General features: G+C 35.9%; 1 pseudogene; it reads left to right on the top strand.

The window, feature by feature from the left end:
• The first annotated feature begins 6239 nt into the window (after nucleotides 1-6239).
• On the top strand, nucleotides 6240-7447 carry LOC124091848 (cyclin-D1-binding protein 1-like; annotated as a pseudogene).
• The last annotated feature ends 3550 nt before the right edge of the window (nucleotides 7448-10997 follow it).

Below are 10997 nucleotides of genomic sequence, written 5' to 3'. Positions count from 1 at the left end.
GGCCAGAGCTTCTGCTCCTGTCCTGAATTAGGTTCATTGACAACTTTTCCTTCACACCACCTCACTCTTTCCTAGACTTTATTTTAGAATTAAAAAAAATATATATTTACTTTTTAGTTATAGTTGTAATAAAATATCTTTAATTAATTAATGTATTTTTTTATGTGGTGCTGAGGATCGAACCCAGGGCCTCGCCCCTGCTAGGAGAGCTCTCTACCACTGAGCAACAACCCCAGCCCCTATTTAGAATTTTTAAGGGTCTGTTGGATGCAAAGATAATAGATTTGTGGGTAGAACTTTCAATCTGGGGGGATGAACAAGAAGAAGGACTAGGGAAAAGATACTTGAAGTTCAGGAATGTAATATATTTTCATCATCTTGATAATTCTTAGCAGCACTTTTAGTTCACAAGCCAAAAATAAGCATATGTGTATATTTTGCAGTGATACCTGTGGGTATATGTGTGTTGTGTGTGTGTGTGTGAGTGCACACGTTGCGTATCATAGTGCATACGATTTTGCTTTGAAATTTTGTAGTAGCATTTGCAGTATACAAGAAAACAATAATGTATTGTGTCTCTGGCTAGAATTGTTGATTTTAATTTAGAAGGGTTATTAGAACACGTAGTTCTTTGGCAATTCAGACATTAAATGAATTATCAGACAGGGACTTTACAATTGCTTATTTTACAATTGTAAAGTAAATAAAATTATTTTGCATTTAATTGATGGTTCATGTCAAATAGCACAAACTGTGAAGATGATGTTGATGCTGATGATGACAAATTTTTTTTTTAACCAGGGATTTTAAGAGAGATGATTATTTAGAAGTATCCAGGCAGCCTGCGAGGAATCTTGCATTGAATAATTAGGTATGACAGTTTCTTTATATAATAGAGCTTGTTTTCAGAAGAACAAGGGATTCCATGGTTGATCCCAGGCTACCATTATTTTCATGACCTTTCAGAACTGTACAGGATTGGTTTCTTTAATTAAGTGTCTCATTCCTCCTGGAGGAAAGCTGAGCTTTTGTGAGACTTCATTTATAAAATGAGCTTGTAAAATAAGATATCTATAATCTTAAAAGGTTTCGGTCTAGATGTAAAAACATTTGAAGAACTGTGAATAGTAACCAAGCTTATCTTCAAAGATCCATGGACGGGGCAATAACTTTTGATTTTGAAAGTCAGTAACTCTATATGTTTGGTATTTCATTGGGAAGTGCTGAATACAGTAGAGTCTGACACGGGGATCCTGGTGTGGGAAGTAAGGAAGCCAAAGCAGAACAAGGCTCTCAAAATTAAAAGCATTATTTTTGCTCGTTTCCCACATGTGTTTACTTTTATTCATTGCCTTTAAGATTTTCTACTCTTCAGACTAAGTCCAACTGTGGGTCTTTATCTCTCAGTCTGGTTTTAGGATTTTTTGGAGATTGAGTTTGTACCTGATTCTTGTTAATACTTACCAAGGCCAATGGGGGGATTTTCTTAGAAAGTGTGCATAATGGAAAATATTATAATCACAGCTATTTCCCCATAAAGTTGCTTTCACCAGATCCATTTCTCTGGAACATATCAAGTACTTTTAAAAGTTTAGGTCCAAAAACACAGTTAGAACAGAGAAATAAATCCTACTGTTCTATAGCACAGTAGTTACCAAAAATTTATTGTGCATTTCAAAATAGCTAGAAGGGAGAGAAATGATCAATATTTGAGCTGACTAATATGCTGATTATTCTTACTAGATGACTATGTTATATACATGTATTAAATACCGCACTGTACACCACAAATATGTACAATTAATATATGTCAACTAAAAATTGAAAAAGAGAATTTACTGAGTAAACTAATTCTATCTGAAAATAATTTTTATGGTACTTGGATACAAAATAATTTTTAAAAGTTCTGAAAACTGAGTATGAACTTATATGATGACTACTGCTCAAGTGAACAATCAGATTTCTTGATTTATTTATAGTAAACAAGACAAATCTGCCCTGAATTAATTTTATCTAAGAAATATTAACTTTTCCTTGTTTTACCCCTGGTCACCCTCCTTCCTTTCATTTCCTGTTCCTCCCTTTTCCCTGAGGTCCTTCTTTGTCTTCCAGCATTTCTACTTGTTTCATCTCCTTTTCTTAATATTGTCTCCTTTTTTTAAGTAGTCATATAAGTCATATAATATAGCAAATATTTTTATAATAACACATATTAAATTTGTTTTACATTTTGCAAATGGAGTATGCTTATGAAACTTCTTAAATCTTAAAAAGCTTTTTTTAAAAAATTTAAATAATTTTCTCCTTCAATCTTTTAAAGTTTTCCAAAGACACAAACGTCTTGTTATGTGTTTTATAGGGAAATACTGTATGACTTTATACATTTAAAATTCCTATTCAGAAAGGGATCATAGAGAGGATCCTAAACTCTAGGGAGGTATTAATTTTATATCAGAATAAGACTAAACTAACAAGTTCCTAAGGTACTTTGCAAATAGAACAGTATTAAGTACTTTTTGTGGCACAACTCACTACTCCTCTAATAAATCACTTCTAAAGGAGTAAATCCATCAATGGTTGGAAAGAAAGATTATCATTTCATATTCTATAGTTCTTTTCAGGAACTGGGTGGCTGACATGCCACCAGAGAAAGAAAGAAATAGAGTTGGAGATAAGAAATGACGGTTTCCCAGAGATGACCGAAGAAATATGATGTGTGTCCTTAGGTGTAGTTAAGACTTCGGCTTAGCCAAGTTCCTCTTCTCACAGTAGTGTCACATGTGCATGATCAACCACATTCCCAAGAGCTCAGTGACCACCTGCATTCCATTTTAGCTGTAGGATTTAGAACAGACTCTAATTTCATCAGCAGGATAATGGGTTGTTATTGAGTTGATCTGCTAAAGAGTAAAAAAATGTTACCACGTATTACTATTGGTACATTTTAGATATGCCTCAAATGGAATTTTCCTCATTAGAGATGAAATCCAGACCCCATAACTCTAATGGGTAGGAACTTCTCTGGAGGGATATACCATAACTCTTTTTTCCCCCCATACTGCTCCCTGAGGTTGGTGGTGAAATAATCATTTGCTCTCTGAGCAAAAAATTTACCTTAACAGTTCATTGTCTCTAAATGCTTTTCCTTTGGTTTACACAGAAACACATTCCTTTCATTTTCCTTTTACTCTTCTTTGTATTTTATAAATAAGTTCATGACCTAATTTGTATGAATTATGTATGGTTGAATGATCCTTTTTTTAGATAATTTTCTCCTCATCTGATATAGATTGAACTTTGTTAATCATAGAAAAGTTTCTTACCATCTGACATTTGATTATTTTTTCAAATATTAAATTAATGCAAAGGTGCAGAAGATAATGAGGTGAAGTAAATGAAAATAGTGGTATGATGTGGTGTGGGAGTGGTTCAAATTGATGCTGTGTTGTTAGGGCTGATAAAACTCAGGTGTTTAAATATTTCAGTGAAATAAAAATTTAAGCTCTATTTAAATGTCTGAAATGCTGCTTGATGTATTGCTTACTCCTTTTGCAAGAGAAAAGATTCTGAAGGGAAGATATTTAGGCAGAAAACACTGCATTTTTTAATATGCTGATGCAATCCTATAAAAGTAAAACACAAATGATCATAAAGAATCATAATCTGAATATCAGGCCCAGCACTTATCTGTTTGGACTAGATAAGCACGAGCCAAAGAGCAATATTTCTACAACTTTGCCTGGAAGTGATTAGGGTGGAATATTTTGAAATTTTACTTTTAGGGCCCGTATTTGTGTGTGAAGAGGGCCAATTGCTATTCTCTTTCTTGGTGATTTCCTTGAATTCCCTGAAATCTACCTGAACCTCTTTCTTGCTCATAACTGTTGCTCTTACACAAAATTACAGCTTGAAGGAATAGATATCAGGTGATAGAGGAAATGGAAACACCCTAGCTTGCAGAACAGATACATATTTCATTGTAGGTTGGAAGACCAATTTATAATCTTGTTAGCATTAATTATTTGATCATTGTGTGTCCAAAACTGTGTTTAGTGCTGTTCCTTTTAAGTTCAATTGGACATTTTGATGCAGACACCATCAATTTTATCATTACAGTACTTCTGCTTTCCAGTTGGAGAAATTAAGACATAAAAGAGTTCAGGAATTTTCCTGAAGACTAAATGATGGAGGTAGGATCTGAATCTTGTTATACTGACCTCCTAGCACTGACAGTTAAATACTATAGCTGAAGAGTGGTCGTTCAGCTTGTTAAAACTTAACAACTGAGGAAGTAACAACCCTCAGAAAGAGGGTCTCACTTTTAGTTCTGCAGAGATGTGAACATTTCTTATGAAGTCTCTAAACAACCATGAGGCTTGTCGTTCTCAACCTCTCCTTACCTCCTGCTCTCCCTCCTCTCTTCTCCTGTTCTCTCTTGTCCTATCCTGTTCTCTCCTTCCTTCTTTTTCTTCTTCACATATTCTTTTTCTCTCTATCTCACATACTCTCTATTGATATTTCTTTCTTTCATTTTCTCTCAGCCATACTCCCTCATTTTTCTCTTGCATTCTTGTTTTCTCTTTCTTTTCTTGAATTAACAAGAAATACATAATTCTTTCTGCAATGTTTTGCTTTAGCAGCCTAACAGTTAGTATTTGACTCTTAGAGAATAAGTATGTGGAAGTTACTCAAGACTAAGTTGCTCCTGTTTTTAATTAGACGTATATTTTACAATTTGAAAAAAATGAAATGTAAGCAATAATTAATTAAAAGTTTGTAATTAATTTTTCATCTTTATCCTGTTTCTTGGGAAGGAGATAGGATATAATTTTATACTATTAAATAAATTCTAGCAGTAGCTAGACTTTATATGGATGGACAACTACCAAAATTGATCAAGTGAAACTTTGCAAGCTCCTCTCTCTAGGTTACTTAACTACACTGCTGACTTACAGAGCCCTTTGCTGTATCATGACTGCTCCCTACTTAGTTTCACCTTCTTGATGTTAATGGCAAAAGAGAGATTTCATTGATGATTAACTACATAATTTCGTAAAATAAATTTCTTTCTCTGAAGTGATAGAAATAATTTCTGCTGACAGGATGTAAATCCATCAAAATAGAAAGAAAGAAAATATGTGTAGGTTTTTATGTAGCCCAACTGTAATCAAAGTAAATTCTGGTATTTCCCACCAGGTGGCAGCCCTCTTTTGAATTTTAGAACAATGCTGAGACTTAGAAAAGTCACTCTCAATTTAGAAATGGGACTGGTTCTGGAAAAAATATTCAGCTAATGGAATTGAATCAGTAGAAAAAGAATACACTCAAACTATTTTAAGATGCTTCCAAAGTAAAATTCATAATAAACTAATACATTTAAATTGGGAAAAATTAAGTCTGTATAAACAAAGCCAATCACAATTTAGCTTGAATTTTCCAGAATAAGTTCCACTAAGTCTTCATTTTCATTTGATCTTTCCAGTCAGCTCTCATTTTGAGGATCTCCCTAATTTTCAAGCAAGCACAGCAACCAGTATGTATTTAGCAATTGAGTGTCTTACATGATGATTTAATTCATAAATCAGTCATCAACTTGCCAATCAAACAGTCCTAGGTAAACTCTTTAATATATTTTTTTTTCTAAACCATGGGATTGACATCGTGGATCTTCCAAGTTATACAAAACTAGGGCGTCTCTGCTGGCCACATGTTTCTTGTCCATGATGTGGCTCTTTTTAAATGGAAACTGTCACATATTCTTGCTGCTCTACTTAGTGGCCTTTTCGTGAGGATCAGGGCATAACATTCTTTACCAGCTGTCACCCCAAAATATCCAGTGGAAAAGCAGCCAGTGTCACAGTCCTGTATCACTAAGGACATCAGGTTTTATGGAATAGGATCCAAATAGGATGATGCATTTTATCGTCCTTGGGGTTTTATTCACTGATGATAAACAGCCATGCTGAAAACTCAGGAGCAGATCTTTGTCAGTTAGAGAAAATGAGAACAAGTGCGTGACATCCATGTAACAATATTAATTTGAAGCAGCAGGATAGGTAGGTAGACTTCTGTGATACACAGCTTGTACTCTTGACAAATACAGTCAAATTACTGAAGAATGTGGGAGGGAGGGAGGGAGCCAATATACAAATGACTGACTTAGCTGGAAACAAGGGTATTCAGAGTGGCTTCCATGACACTTGTTATATTCTTGCTTAAAAATGAGATGGTCCCCAGAGATGGCAAGCGAAGCTGCATCTGCAGCCTCAGTCCTCACTCTGGCTCTGCCTTTGAAAGAGCTTCAGCACTTGGCGGCCCAGCTGAGGTTGCTTCTTCCTGGAGTGCGGGATGAGCTGACGCTGTGGGGAGTGGCAAGGTCAGTGGTGGCCTTGGGGTAGAAAAAAGCCCAGGCAGGTCAAAGCGGGCAGGACCCCAGCGCAGGAGGTGGCTCCGCTCACTTCAGTTTTTCCTTTTGCGGCGGTTCGGACCACCATACTACACCTGTCAGCGAACCCCAGGAGACCCCAGAGGAGTTTAATCAGGAGAGGTTCTGGAGAAGACTCAATGAGGCAGCAGTTTAAGTGTCGGGGGAAGCCACCATTCTGATCACAGGATCACTGTGACCACAGGAAACCCAAAAGATCTGTGAACAAGTCTGTGCTGCCATCAGGCAATTATTGCAGTGCACTAGTCACTTTCCAAGGAACAGGGGATTACTCTGAGAGAGATGGTAAAAAGCGCCACTTTGGACATTGTGGAAGGCATGGCTCAGCTTGAGGAAGTGCTTCTCATCACTCCATCTCAGAGCCCTGAAAACAGTGACCTTATTTCCTGCAACAATGTCTGGGTTGCATGCCAGCAAGTTCCTCAGATACCAAGAGATAATAAAGCTGCGGCCCTATTAATGCTGACAAAGAATGTAGATTTTGTGAAGGATGCACATGAAGAAATGGAACAGTCTGTGGAAGAATGTGACCCTAACTGTGGCCTCTTGAATGATTCTGAGGAGGACAACCACAATGATGAAGATGAAGTGTTTGGATTTCTAAGCAAGTGAGACTTATCTTGGTCTGAGGAAGATCAAGAGCTCATAATTCTATGCCTTGCACTGGTGACAGCATCCAAAGCCTGCCTGAAGAAAATGCAGATCTTAGTGACAGAGAATGGGAAGAAGGATCAGATGGCTCAACTGCATGACATTGTGGATATTTCTGATGAGATCTGCCCTAGTGTGGATGATTTGGCTCTGACCATATATCCACCTATATGCCACCTGACTGTGCAAATCAATTCTGCAAAACTTGTAACTGTTTTAAGAAAGGCACTTGAAATGACAAAAGCAAGGCATGTGACCCCTCAACCAGAAGAGAGTTGGATCCCTTTACTCATTAATGCTGTTGATCATTGCATGAACAGAATTAAGGAGCTCACTCAGAGTGAAATTTAATTATAAGTTTTCAAGCTCATTCATATTCTCTTTTGTCTCTGTCTCTGACTGTCCCAACCAGATCTATGATGTCTGCTTTTAAAAATGAAGCTAGAATACTTAATGGATGGAAAGAGAATTCCTGTCTATATTTAACAAGAGACTCTATTACCAAAGATTGTTGATTAGGCCAGATTGGCAATTATTTATAAACAGTATGTGTTTTCTGCTAGATGCAAAAGATAATTGCATGAATCAGTGTTCCTGAGTGGCCTCTCAGAGACTCTTAGGGAAGCTGCCTTATTCCCTATTTGTAATAAAGTATGTTGTCTATTTGTTACAGATAAAAAAAATGAGATGGTCCCTTCTTTCCACAATATCCTATATATAAATGTTGGATTTGATAGCAATTTTTTTTTCTCACTTCTGAATTTACTCTAGATCAAGGTAATCATGATCTCAGTTTATGGGATGAAATGGTAAACAGTAGAGAAATTTATTTTTTTGTAGTGTTCTCTTATTTTCTTCCAATGCAGCTCACGGTTTGTCAAATGTCAATTTATTTGATTTCTAGAAGGAAAATATCAATTATAATACTTGATAGACTCATAAAAGTTATGTTTCTGATGAAGTACCTAAAAATGTTCTATAGAAAATGCTATTATTCCCTTCTTCTATAGTAAAAACATTTTAACCATCTGTTCACATGGTTGCTAGACTTTGAAAATTGGATGCCTAGTTTAATTTTAGATAAGTAATTGTAGATTTTTATTTAAGTATCTCTCATGAAATATCTGGAATGTATATGTTAAAAAAAACTATTCATGATTTATATGAAATTTTCATTCAACTGAGCGCCCCTTATTTTTTCTGGAAGACAATTCTGGGTATAACCTTCTTCCATAGTTGCCTCAGCAATAGTGGTGGAAAATCTTCTGTACAGACAAGCCGTGTAAGAACTCTCAGCTCTTCTTTCAACTCTCCAAGTATGAGCTCCGAGTGTCAAATTGATCATTGTAGCTTGCCATCAGTGGGAAAAGTGCACAGCAACTTCAGCTGGAATTTCAGAGCCAGTGTGATGGAAAGCCGCCAGAGGGGTATCTGGACTTCTGAAGAGAGACTCCTGGGAAGAGCAACTCTAGAATTGCCTCCTAAACATCAGTTCATGGGACTAAATTGCATAAATGACCTGAAGAACATGGTTTGTGAATATTCAGAATAAATTTTATTTTTGTCATACGTAGCAGGAAATAGACCAGGAAGGAATTTATCTAGCATATGATTATGTCTTGTCTTCTCCCCTGCCCTCTTTGCTGCCTTTTCCTGAAATGAGGAATGGCTGTAGAGAATATAAATTTATTATGCTAGTCACAGAGTTGTCTGAAAGGGTTATGAAATCAACCCTGTAATGCCTCTTTTCCTTATTAGTGGAGGAATATCTCGGGCCCTAGGCATGCATTCATAAATAAGTCCTGCTTCTCACATGTGTTTGTCTTACCCAAGGTAACCCATAAGGCTTATTTCAGAAATATTGCAAGATAAAAATTTATTAAGAAAGAAGAAAATGGAAAATTGCAGCTTTCAAAAACTCCTTTATAACATACTTATAAATAATTAACTTTGCTTTAGTATATGCTTTTTTAAAAAAAATACCAGAGGCAGGGGATAGGGTTGTGGCTCACTAGTAAAGTGCTTGCCTAACATGTGTGAGGCACTGGGTTTGATTCTCAGTACCACATATAAATAAATAATACAAAGGTCCATTAACAACTAAAAAATATATAAAAAATAAATTCCAGAGGCCAATAGTAGTTACAAATAAGTATATAAGGGTAGAACAAAAACCAAAAACCAGAGTTCTTACCATGCCTGAGATTGCATTCTGACAGGGGATGGTGCTCTTTGCATATGAATCAGTTGAGTGATATGAGTTTTGCAAAATAGCATATGAAGAAGTGCCAAAATTGACCACAGAAAGGATAACTGTATTATATATCAAAGTAGTGAGAAATCCATGTAGGCTTATGTGAACCTTGAGGGGTGAGTCCCATGTGGACTGATGAAGGGTAAAGGAAAGAACATGAAGAGAAGCTGAGAAAGAGCAGAGCACTTGAGGATCAACCAGGACCTTATCTAGATGGGGAAAAAGATCTCTGATGAGGCAAATGTGGGGATAAATTTGCACGGGGAGAATGATGTGGTATTGTGACAAACTCTGGAGCTTAAACTCAGTCCTATAGACCATGGGAGCTGTTGAAGATTTTTGAATCATGGAGACAGGATGAAGGTAATAACCCTGTAAACTGGATGAAAGAGAAAGGAGAATTTTCATCACTATTAGTGTGAATTGGTTGCACACATACACTCTAAGTCTGAAAGATTCCTCTTTGCATATCAGTGAATATAAAGTATGCACTAACATACACAAGAATCTGTAGAACATGTGTACACAGCATAGTCTCTGCTCTTGGCTTCTTTACTGGGGAATTATTCTCCACTATGCTATGCAGTCCCCAAGAGAAACTCACTGAGAGTTGAGTGAGTTTCTTATATTTCCTCTGATCTTTGGTGTAACCACATTTAGATTGAACTAAACATTATGTACATTATGTTCGCAGTGTTTAATGGAACCCTGTCATCATTATTTTTGTAAGTGGGGTAGGCAGGCAGGGAACAACAGCCCTTCTTATCCAGAAAGAAGTTTTTAAAAATAAAGGTTCTATAAGATTTCATTATTATAAATAAATTAAAACCAGGAAGAATGGTTTCTCTTTGCTACATAATTAAAAATAGTCTTTTAAGTGACATGGTTAGTTGTCAAAGGGAACCACAATTGCTGTCAATTCCAGAACAGTTCCCACAGATCTCAGGAATGAAACTCATTTGATGTATGAAAGTGGAAAATAGGTTTTAAAAATACACATTTTAAGGGAAAAGTAAATAAATGAACCATGGCGAGGTCTCTGATACTTTTCAATGTAAAAAGAAAGCACATTGTAAATAACACTTACATTTGAAGCTTTATTCTAATTTTCTTTGTGATGCTAAAAGTGTTCCAGAATCCTGAGAGAAACAAAATGGGAACAATGCTATTCTAAAAAATATTTGATTTTCCAAAGAAGATTTCATGTTACTCGGGTAACTGTAACTTTTTGCAAGTTAATCTCAATTTTTATTTTCAATTACAAAGTCTTTTTGGCTGTGTTTCCAGAATGGAAATCAGAAGTGGAGGATGGAAACTGGATTAATTTACTTACTTGCTTCGAGTCTTTGATGGTCTTTGACTAATCAAGAAGTTAATTACCATGGCTGAGCATATCGGTAGATAATTCAAATATGTCTCCACTAGGGATCTCTCAGAAGAGATTTAATGCTTCCTCTCTTCCCCAATTCTGTTTAAATTTATATTTGTGAATGGGGAGAAATACATTAAAGAAGCAAACAATTATTTTTGAACTTAGTATTCTGAAAAATACTATTAAGGAAAATTGTAAAATGTTAATAGAAAATCAAATACATGGATAATTTTGCTGGAGAACATGGCTATGTGCAAAAGCAAGGCACAAAACAA

This window comes from Marmota monax, unplaced genomic scaffold, assembly GCF_021218885.2.
Source record: "Marmota monax isolate L192 unplaced genomic scaffold, Marmota_monax_Labrador192_F-V1.1 WCK01_AAM20220418_F8-fsc00594, whole genome shotgun sequence".
Taxonomy (NCBI): domain Eukaryota; kingdom Metazoa; phylum Chordata; class Mammalia; order Rodentia; family Sciuridae; genus Marmota; species Marmota monax.
Note: the sequence above shows the minus strand (reverse complement) of the source record. Positions and strands in the feature narration are given on the sequence as shown.